Genomic DNA, 11,545 nt, shown 5'->3' with positions numbered 1-11,545 from the left:
TCGGTCCTCTAGTTTTTCTCTCTTTTTGGCTCGTCTAATTTTGGGAAATACTGAATATGTGGCCCTTCAGAGGAGGAAAAAGTAAATGAGTAAAAAAGAGGGAAATATATCGCATTATGAAATAAATAACAAGTAAATAATGATCAACTTTAGAGCAAACATGCGCAGATTAAAAAGTGTTCCTCAAAGGGCAAGGCATTCGGAAAAGAGTATTTTCAACGGGAAATTGTGACAGGCAAGTACCCCTTTCCTGTAGTTTTGCTTTCCCTGCAAAAAAGGCGGTGCCAACTGTAATAAAATTACTTTAACAGACTGAACATTTTAAACAAACTAGATAAAGCGGGACACTTGATCAGAGGTGATAGGAACACATTGCAGAAGAGAAATTTCCCTATGAAAAATGAGCTGAAGGTTGTAGTAAAAACATTTTTAAAGCGATCATCCAACTGATAGATGTACTTTCAGAATGGAACAGAACGCAAAAAAAGAGAATGGGTGCTGGTCGGACATTAAAAGAGCGAAATAAGAAAGGCCGCTTATCTCATACGAGAAAAAGCGCTTATAAGAGCACTCTAAAAACTCATTAAACGGGTCCTTTTAGATGGAAAGGGGCACTGAACATGTTTGCCAGAGGGTTTTTTTCTTCCCGTAGAAAGAGTTGTTCCTCCTACCCTCAGGATCGCTCCCGATGAAAAAAATGATTTGTTACAAACGTTAGGGAGCAAATAAGTTATTAATATAAATATCATAATAAAAGGTTTTTATTCATATTCATTATCTTTAAAAAATCGGGGGAAATCGATCGAAATGGTGTCATACAAAATACTTTTAATGATGATGTACGATTGCTGAATTTATTAATTATTAGCACTTTTTGAGGTATTTGAAGCCTTTTTAAGGATGTGTAATCATGATATTAAGTTATTTTTACAAGTGCTTTTCATCCGATTGGTAGTGCAATAATCGAGATGAGGATGAATAATATTTTTTTAGCAGTCTTATAACTTTTTTTTTATAGGATCTTAAAAATAAATTCTGAGTGCCTTTAATGAAGCGGACTTTGTCAATGTGCTGTTTCATCTAAAATCGATGGACCAGTAACAGTATCAAATCCTTTCGAAACGTATAATAATGTTGAATTTACACAAACATGAGCAGCATATTCAAGGATAAGTAGGATAATGAATTTCATGTAAAGGGTTGTACTATAAAACCTACCAAATTGTGTGTAAAATGCATACATGTCCGCTGTGGAGAGCATGCAGTTATACCATATTTTACGGAAATGCTACCAATTGTCAGTTTGCATACTATAATTAAATTGATAAAGAAAGAATAAAAAACAGGCCTTAATTAATAACAAAAATGTTCCTGATCCAAATTTCATCGGTTATGTCTATGGAGCATTTGTCGCATTTTACGGAGCGAATGTCCTCGGAGCAAATGTCGATGGCGCAATGATTGTCGCATTATACGGAGCAAAATGTCGGCGGAGCAATGATTGTCGCATTATGCGGAGCAAATATCGGCGGAGCAATTGACGACGGAGCAAATATTGGTGAAGCAATTGACGGCGGAGTAATTGTCGGCGGAGCAATTACATCGAACTGGAAATACGTAATTCCAGTTCAGTGAGTAAAATATCGGCGGATTAATATTGTCTGGAGCAATTTATTATCGGCGGAGTAGTTGTCGCATTTTGCGTAGAAATCGTCGGGTCACCGTTACTGTGGTAACTGCTGGATAAAACCGGACTTGTCGGATAAAACACTCCCTGGTTTTCCAGCGTGCAATGGGATATTTTTTTATACTTAATCCAAGTCTTTAGTCTTCTACAATATCCTCCTTCATTTTTTTTATTCTGCTAGTTCAACCTCATCTAGGAGGATATAGTATTACTATATCAAACTCTATTATCGCTCAATCGCCTTATTCCCCATCACCTCTCAAAAACAATGCGACAATCACAATCTGTCTAATTTTTACTTGTGCAAAATCAGCATTTCGCAGTTGAAAATAACAAATACTTTTGATACAGCATGAAATGATATACCTTCAGGTCAGTTTGAATCATATGAATCATGTTGAATATAGCATGCGGCTGGACCGTTAGATTTTAAAATTGTAAATATTAAATTATTCAATAAAAAATATCATTTTTCATAATAGATAGAATCGTTTCGTTCTACGTTGTTGATTTTTGTACTTTATTTTGACCAAAGTATTAATCAACAGTTGTTTATGTTTGCCAACCTCAAATGTCGTTTTAAACCATGGACCTACTACAAAGTCCATGGTTTAACCAATATTTAATTACAACAGGAGAGGGAGGGAGAGAGAGAGAGAGGGGGTGAGACGGACAGAGAAAAGGAGAGAAGACATTAGTTTTATGTGCTATATAACTTCTATTCAAAGGTTTCCATGGCGAAGAAGAAGAAGAGTGTAGTGGGTTCACCATGTATTCTTTCGTGAGCACAATAATCATGATAATGTTGGTAGTAATGTGCTATGTAATGAGCGTATATCATGCAGGGATGGCCTTAAAGGTTTTGGCGGGGCGACCACCCTAAGATTTTTAAAGAGAGGAGCAAAGAAAAGAGAAGAAAAAAACATTAAAGGACAAGTCCACTCCACTTTTGATTTGAATAAATGGAGAAAAATCTAACTAGCATAACATTAAAAATTTCATCTAAATAGGATGTAAAATGAGAAAGATATGACGCTTTAAGATATTGCTTATTTTTCTACAAAAAAGTGGTATGCACAACCCAAATGAGACAGTCGATGATGTGACTCACTCATTATTTCTTTTGTTGTTTTTTTATTGTTTGAATTATACAATGTTTCATTTTTTTATAGACATTAAGGATCAACTTGAATGAATCATATTATTAAACAATTCCCATTCTACATGTTCAGGGAGGTATTAATCGTTGTTTTACTTGACAATGAGGAGAAAAATAGAATATTCCCTATTTCAAATAATAAAATTTAAAAAATAGTGAGTGGATGACGTCATCAGTCTCCTCATTATTCTGCATACCCACCAGCAGCATGTGCATAACTGTTTTGTGAAATTAAGCAAAACTTTGAAATGTCATAACTTTCTTATTTTACATCCGATTTTGATGAAATTTTCAGTGTTGTGTTTGTTTGATTTTTCTCCTTTTTCAAATCAACTTTTTGTTGGGATGGACTTGTCCTTTAACTAAAACCGAGGACGGATTATCGATCAAAGTCAGATTTCCAAACCTTTTTGAAGGATCCATATTATTTTTATCAAACCAACTTACTGTTGGGGGTGGACTTGTCCTCTATACGAGTGATTTCAATTGAGATATATTTAGGTCTTCGCCCCCCCCCCCATCCTCAGCAAAATGCATTGAGGATGAGGAGCACGAATCTGTGATGGTTGAAGAAGAATGAGATTAGAATACTTTCTCTTTTTTTTTAACTTTTTTCTTGAAACTTTTTCGGCGCATGGCCCCATAATTTATGTACGCCATTGTAACAGAGAGAAAGAAGGAGGGAGGGAAGAAGAGAAAAGTTTTCAGAAAGGGCACTTTATAGAATTTCAGATGAGATTTATTCAGCTTTATTCTTGAGAAGAATCTCTTATTTAATAGAAATGATTATGTAGTGCCCTGGACCCACTGACATTTCAGGCGTCTCTTCAAATTTGGGGTAGATTGTTTTGTAAGGGGATTCATATTTATCAGGATATGTGAGTTACCTTTAATGATGAAAATTCATGTTCTGTTAAGCTATTAGCATGATTAGAAACAAAGTCTAATAGCATATCGAGGGGGGGGGGGGTCTTCCAGAAACCAAATTCAAACAGGACTTAAAGGTATTGTTTAACTTTGTGAGCAGCAGATTTAAAAAATTCTCAAACCAAGATGAAACATGTGTACAAGTGCATGTATTAGAACTAATAAACCCTGAAAACAACCATTATTGAGAATGAAAAGCCAAAACTAAAAGGCAAACCCCAATTTTGTAAATAGGTGTCTTATAGACGCCTAAATAGTACACATAAGTGTATGGGATGAAATTAAGAAGGTGTTTCCGGTCACTTTATACTTCAATTCTTGAAGCACTAAACAATGATTTTCGAACGCAATTTTTTCTGGGCTTCATTTTTGTAACATATCACAGACACAGATGACAAGTGTGACCTTCTAGCTCAGATTTTTTAAAAGTCAAACCAATGTTAACCAATCACTTTAACTTAACAACCTTCAAAAGTTATCCGAAGTGAATTAGGGTAATTATCCCACAATAAATCATTCATTGTTTAACATAAATTGTAACAATTATAAGAAGGCCACAAGACGTCTATTACAGAGATCAGGAAGAGAGATTTGAATCATCACAGTGAACAAAATCATCACTGTTATTGTTCTCGAAAAAGGTCATGTTAATATTTCGAAATCAAACCGCGAGTAAAGTAGAGTTGGAAGTTGAAAAAGGAGAGTTGGAAGTTGGAAAAGGAGAGTCGGAAGCCAAAATGCATGTAAAACGCTTTTTAGATGATAGCAAAAGAAAATAACAAACTTGGCAGATCAATTAGCAAAACAATAAGATTAAGATATAAACAGGTTCCACCTCCGCGATTCATTTAAAGAGAAAGGGAAATTGGAGAAAGAGAAAGGGAAATTGGTTAAAGAGAATCGGATGATGGCTAAAGAGAACAAGAAATCTCGGATGATGGCGAAAAGTAAATGTGTTGTTTGCTTTTAAAGCAAATTAAGTGACAATGAAGAAAGAGAATGAGATTTTGAATATTCAAGATTAAATATATAGGTGAAGGGGTTCATGAAAGAATAATAAGTAAAATGCCCTAAAGAAGAAGAAAAAAGATAAAGAAAATATGTAATGAATAAATTGATTGATAATAATATGCATAAAATGAAAGACATATAACTCATGACGTCAATGGCGTATACCGCATGGGGGGCACCAGCAAATATTGTGAGCGCACGAAGCGCGCTCACTGGCCACGTATATATACTGATCTAATAGAGACATTTTAAGGACAGTGCCATTAAATGGATATGTATTTCACTTATCACATAATGCGAGCGCGAAGCACTGGTTAAAAGTTTCGATACTCGGACCTATAAAAAAGGACATTATAAGCATCTAAGCATCGTATCATGATACGTACTTGTCTCGCTTAACAAACAAAACGAGCGCGAAGCGCGAGCTGAAATTTTAGTATATACTGACCCCAAACGGACATTTTAAGGACTATATTTTAGGAATCCATTAAGAGTATATACATATCTCACCAATCACCATAGTCATCTAATTCTAGTGCCAAGAGCTTGCTGACTTTGTTAGAATTACATCTAAACACATGAAGCGCTTAGTCATTGTAATCATGATAAACATACGCATCTCACTAATCAAATATTGCGAGCGCGAAGCGCCAACTGAAAATTTAGGAAATTAAGACCTGAAGAGGGGAATTTTAAGGTTTTGTTTGTAGGAGTTCAATACAAAGCCATACATATTTCACTAACCAAATGATTCGAGCGCGAAGCGCGAGCTGAAGTTTGTATATATATTAAATTACAAATTATATATACAAATATATAATTTGTATATATATTGACCCCAAACGGATATTTTTAAGGACTATTTTTAAGGAATCCATTAAATCCAGTATACATTTCTTACCGTGGTCATCTTATTCGAGTGCCAAGCGCTTGTAGTCATTGTAATCATGATTATCGTACGCTTCAATTTAATTCAATTCAATTCAATTCTTTTTAATTTCCATTCAAAGCATAATACAAAGTAATATCAAGCAATACAAATCAATTACAATTTTATAGAAGGGCATTCTTACTTCGTAAAACAGAAAAAACAGTATAATATAGAGCATAATTGGAAATGGAAATGAGGGGGGTCTACTAAAAAGCAAATCTTGTAAAGTGTGGATCCCCCTTGGAAATGAAGAAATTATAGTTGACTTATTCTTATATGCGTACATGCATGTATTACAGGAAAGAAAAAGAGAACAAAAGAAATCACGCTTCGTACTGTAAGCAAGCTGAAAATTTTTGACATTCAGATCAGAAAAAGGGACATCTTAAGGACTGATTTAATAAATTCATAAGGAGTTAGACATTATCTCGCCAATCCACTATTGCGAACGTTAGCACGAACAGGAAATGTTTCATATAAAGACCTTTATATGGGGCAATCACTTTAAGTAGTCATGAAAAAGAAGCATGTCACTACATAAAACAATAACTTAAAGTGCGAGAAATTTGGTTTGAAGACGGAAGGTTTTAGTACAACAGATTTATATATCTCGTTAAACAGACAATACGAGCACCATGCAGGAACAATGAAATTATGTTTCATAAAGTTATGATAAAAATGTCTTATATAATGTAACATAACACGATTTTAACATAACATTATAATGAACAATAATTTCTTCTTTCCTACTACGTTTCTCTTCCTTTCTCCCTCCTTTTTGGCCAGCCGATGTTGGAGGGGGGGGGGGTTACGCGCCCCCATTCCCCCCGTAGTTACCCCCACTGCATGACGTCATTAACTGATTTTGTTAGTTTCGTATAAAAAAAAATTGTGATTTAATTTCTATTTTAATGATCGCACTAAGTTTGATAGACTACTGTAATTGCCACTTTCTTATTCGGGGGGGGGGGGGGGGTAGGGGCTTTAGCAACTTCGGGGTAACTTAACCCAAGTATGTTAGGGCTTGGCGCTCTGCTTTGCTCTCATATTAACGCTCCTTGAAACACCCTTGCTAATTGGCCTTGACTAGTATCAACATCAAAGTTAAATGAAGATTGTGAGATTAATTTGATTACTGCAATAGTTTTACTTATTACCTATTTTTTTATAAACAAATTCTCTTTGTGCAACAATAAGGTGCCTCGGAATGATTTTGAAAGTGTAAAGTGGGTGGGAAGGGGATGAGCATGCATTTAATCACAATTTTAATTGCCAGGGTCATGTTTGTATACATGTTTACAGAGCCTTTGGAACGATTAGTGACGGGTTCGCTCCTAAAGGAAATTTCTACTTTTGAACATACCAAAATAATTTTCAGGGGGTGTGCCTATGGGGTATAAAGTACAAATCAGCACCCCAGCTTCCCCGGGCAGGGCCATGTTTACCAACAAAAGGAGAAGGGGATGAACCCCCAGCCCCTGCATGGTTGCGCGGTCCCTTTATATTGTTTCTGAACAATCGTTAATTCCAATCCGGTCGCTATTTACATTTTTGACGATTTATGTATTTTTTGTCACGCCAGTCTTCCTTTTCTCAATACGCATGCACTTATAGACATCAACCATGTCAACACTTGAAGCTACTGCTTCCGAAATATACACTAAAAGGCTAAAAGGAAGGATTAAAAACTGAATCTTAGTTAACTTGTTTTCGTAAACTAAAGGACACGTGAACAAGATCCTGCCTATATGCCTATGAGCATGACAAGATAAAGTAGTGTTGTAACTGCTTTGCAGAGCTATTCAATAATTATTTGAGATAGCTATAATGTGTTATCATATTTATATAAGGATATCACACACATGACACAGTCATGATAATTTGAATGATAGCCCAATTTCATTAATTTACTGGTATAAAAAAGAACCTGCAGATTTTGAAAATGCCCCAAAAGAATAATCAGCAGTTTCACATGCTGTCTTCAAGTAAACTTAAAAACAGGGAGACGACAAGATATTTTTGAAGGGGGGAAGGGACGACTTAAAAGTGATGTAATAATTTTATGCTTCAACTGAGTATATAACATTTTTGTCATAATAGGCGCCGCTTTTCCGACGGCTGCAGCGTCGTCAACATTGAAAATTAATCTTAACCAAGGTTAAGTTTTGAAAAGTCATCATAACTTAAAAAGTATATGGACCTAGTTCATGAAACTTTGACAAAGATGTATCAAGTATTACTGAACATCTTGTCCGAGTTTCGGGTCACATGACCAAGGTCAAAGGTCACCTAGGGTCAATGAACTTACACCATGTTGGGGGAATCAATATCGAAATCTTAACCAAGGTTAGGTTTTCGAAAAGTTGTCATAACTTAGAAAGTATACCGACCAAGTTCATGAAACTTAGAAATAAAGATAATAATGTATCACTGAAGATCCTGTCTAAGGTTATATGACCAATGTCAAAGGTCACTTAGGGTCAACTTACTTTGACCATGTTTGAAATTGTCATCATAACTTTAAAAGTATATGGATCTATAGTTCATGAACATTAAGAGTATTAAAACCATGTGTCACTGAAAATCTTGTGTGTGTTACAGGTCACATGACCAAGATCAAAGGTCATAGGACAATGAAGTTTGGTCGTGTTGTGAGTGTTTGTTGAATTGGCATCACGACTCAGAAAGTTTACGGACTAGCACATAAGAAACTTGCTGTTTAAATTCTTAAGCGAAAGGGCCTTCAGTACACAAGTCATGAGCATGGGCGGAAATCCCGGGGGGGGGGACGCATCCCCGTACCCAAAAAATTAGGGGAACACAATATCAAATGTCCCCCTATTTTTTGTTTTTTATGATGAAAGGAAATCCATCATTCAAAATCGTAATAAAACATGTATTTTTTGACGAGATGACCTTCCTTTTTGGGGGCGATAACCTTATTTTTTTTTTGCTTGTCAAATTCATTTTGGTCGAAATGACCTTACATTTGGGATGATAACATTTTTTTTGGTCAGATTTTCCAGCCCTTGGTCCTCCCTACCTTTGGGGAGAGATTCTCGCCCTTTGGGCATGAGCATAGGCTGCAATTCAGACCCTATATAACCAAGGGTTTGCACAGCAGACTATACCTTCTACTCACGCGTGCCTCTTTACGTTTACTCAATTTTCCACTCCTTTTGGTTTACAGTCGTTTTAAGGATTAAACTAATTTCGAAAAGAATACGCTACTTTCAAACCTCCACTTTTCTCACCTTTCCAATTCACCTCCAATTCTACCTATAATCCACTTTTCTTATATCAGTCCCTCTCGGACTTTAGATAATCATGGTGTACCGTAGACCTCTTCCGCGATTGCTTTCCGATGCTTTTAAACGTATTTTTTTGCATTGCAAATTTTTCTAGTTGTCAAAATGATTGGGGGAGCAAATCGATATGCTTGTCCCCCAATGTGTTCATGATCTCTCCTCCCCCTCGCATGATGCAGGGCAGCGTCGATCCTGGGGTCGTGTTCTTTTGCAGCCTATCTTCTTGTATCCTGTTCATGTAAATTTACATTATTTCATTTGGAAGTTCATGATAAAATGCCCCGATTGCTAGGTCACACGTCGCAATTTTCTCCCTGGCACCGAATTAATGGGATTGGTATACCTCTAAAAACCAAATTACATGCCATATTGATTAACGGTCTCTAAAATTTGAAAATATAGCTCTTGAAATTTAGAAATTTTTCGCTCGTTCACCTGACTCACTCTCGTATAATGAAACGCCTGGAAAGAGTAACAACGCAAGCTCCCTTCTTAATTTTTCTCAAGTTACCCTTATTGTGAAATGAAATCACATTCCTACATACATGCATGTTTTCTGACACCAATGGGGCTCGATTGGGTGTTATAAATGTAGACGAAATGGCTATGAAAAATAATATCAAGCATTTTGAATATTTGATTGTTTTTGTTCGGCTGCTGCTACGCTCTCTCTTATTGCACTCTAGTCTGGCTTTTCTCTCCCCTTTCATTTCGGCAAGACCTCCGTCAATTTCAAGCTCCAAGCTTCAGATGGTGATCTCCAATTTTTTTTAATATAGTTTATATAGTTTACATGTTACAACTTCTTCGTCCGGGTTGAAAGTATTTAGAGCTTAATAAATAGAGTAGAATTCACTAAGCAAAATGCCGAAAATTTCATCAAAATCGGATAATGAATAACAAAGTTATTGAATTCTAAAGTATAGCAATATTTTGTGAAAACTGTCGTCATTAATATTCATTAGGTGGGCTGATGATGTCACATCCCACTTGTTCGTTTGTATTTCATTATATGAAATTAGGTTTTTTCAAAAAAATTATCCAAGAAATAGAAAAATTGGATTGACAGCAGCATGATTTAGTCATGTTAGTGCAATAGATATTTATTGCTGCAACTTATTTCATTATAAGGGAGTCATTTTATTCACATAAGTATGAAATAATGAAAATAATACGATTTTATGTAATAACATAAGAAAACGGAAAGTGTGGATGTGACATCATCAGCCCACCTAATGAATATTCATGACGACTGTTTTCACAATATATTGCTAAACTTTAAACTTCAATAACTTTATTATTTGTATCTGATTTGGATGAAAATTTTCGGCATTTTGCTCAGTGTATTCTACTCTATGTATAATATTAAGAAATAAATATTTTTTGCACGGACCATCCCTTTAAGAGAAAAATTTCCATCAAGGCCTTTTATTCATATCTGACTTGGAACAATCATGGAGCTATTAATAGCTCCATGTTTCCGAACAATACTATATGTTCATGAATTATGTTTATGGTTATGAAATGCTGAAAATTATTACACTTGTATATTTTATGTTCTTGGATTATGGACATAAAATCAAATCAAATCCCTAGATGTTAAAGATCTTTTGGGAACCATGGGCAGGGGAACAATAGCTGCTTGGTCAGATCAGTATAGTCTCCCACGTGACAACAGGCAGTTTCCATTGCATTGCATGAACCAACATCGAAAATTTCTCATGCCCCCAGGAGCCCCCTCAAAATATTTTTTGTCTGGAACCGCATGTTAATTATCATGTCCCTGAAAATAATTATAAATGTTTGAAATTAATTTGTTGGAAACAAAATTGGATTAAAATCATAATTTGAAATTGAATAGGCCTATTTTGATCGATGTCCTGGGGAGAGGACTAGGAGGAGGGGTTTCTCACCCCTTCCCTTTGGTCTTTTTATTATTTCATTTATTTATTTTTTTGCTTAAAGAGCCTATATATGCAAAAATTATGAATGGTAGGGAATAGGATTTTTTCCTTGTAAAATTTGAAGTCGTCTGTGATTACATACCTAGCTAGCGCGATAGCTCAGTCGGTATAGAGCGGGGGTTCTGGATTCCGGTGACCCCGGTTCGATTCCCAAATGGTGCGCTAGTAACCTTTGGAAAGGCATTTATCCTCATTACCAGGTCCCTTGGAGAGGACCTTAAGCCGTTTGGTCCCCTGGTTGCTTGCGCACAGGCATTCGTACTTTCTTAGCAGTCAGGTAAAAAACCTCGGTAAAACATAAAAAAAGAAAAATAAAATAAAATACCGTTTAGCACAGCAATTTTAAAGAACCTGTGTCATGTGCATAGTCTCCATCAATCCAGGCAACAACCACCCCTCCCCGGCCCACATACGTACCCTGTACGGAAGTGGGGGGGGGGGGCTGAGAGAGTGGTAAATCGAGATGAGGAGGAGGAGTCATAAAATCAAATCTCCCGGCCCGGCGCACTATAGCTGGAGCCTGAAAGTACTTGTAAGGGGGGGGGGGCAAGCCGACGT

The sequence above is a fragment of the Lytechinus variegatus genome, chromosome 2 (genome assembly GCF_018143015.1).
Source record: "Lytechinus variegatus isolate NC3 chromosome 2, Lvar_3.0, whole genome shotgun sequence".
Classification (NCBI taxonomy): domain Eukaryota; kingdom Metazoa; phylum Echinodermata; class Echinoidea; order Temnopleuroida; family Toxopneustidae; genus Lytechinus; species Lytechinus variegatus.
This window is presented reverse-complemented; position numbering follows the sequence as displayed.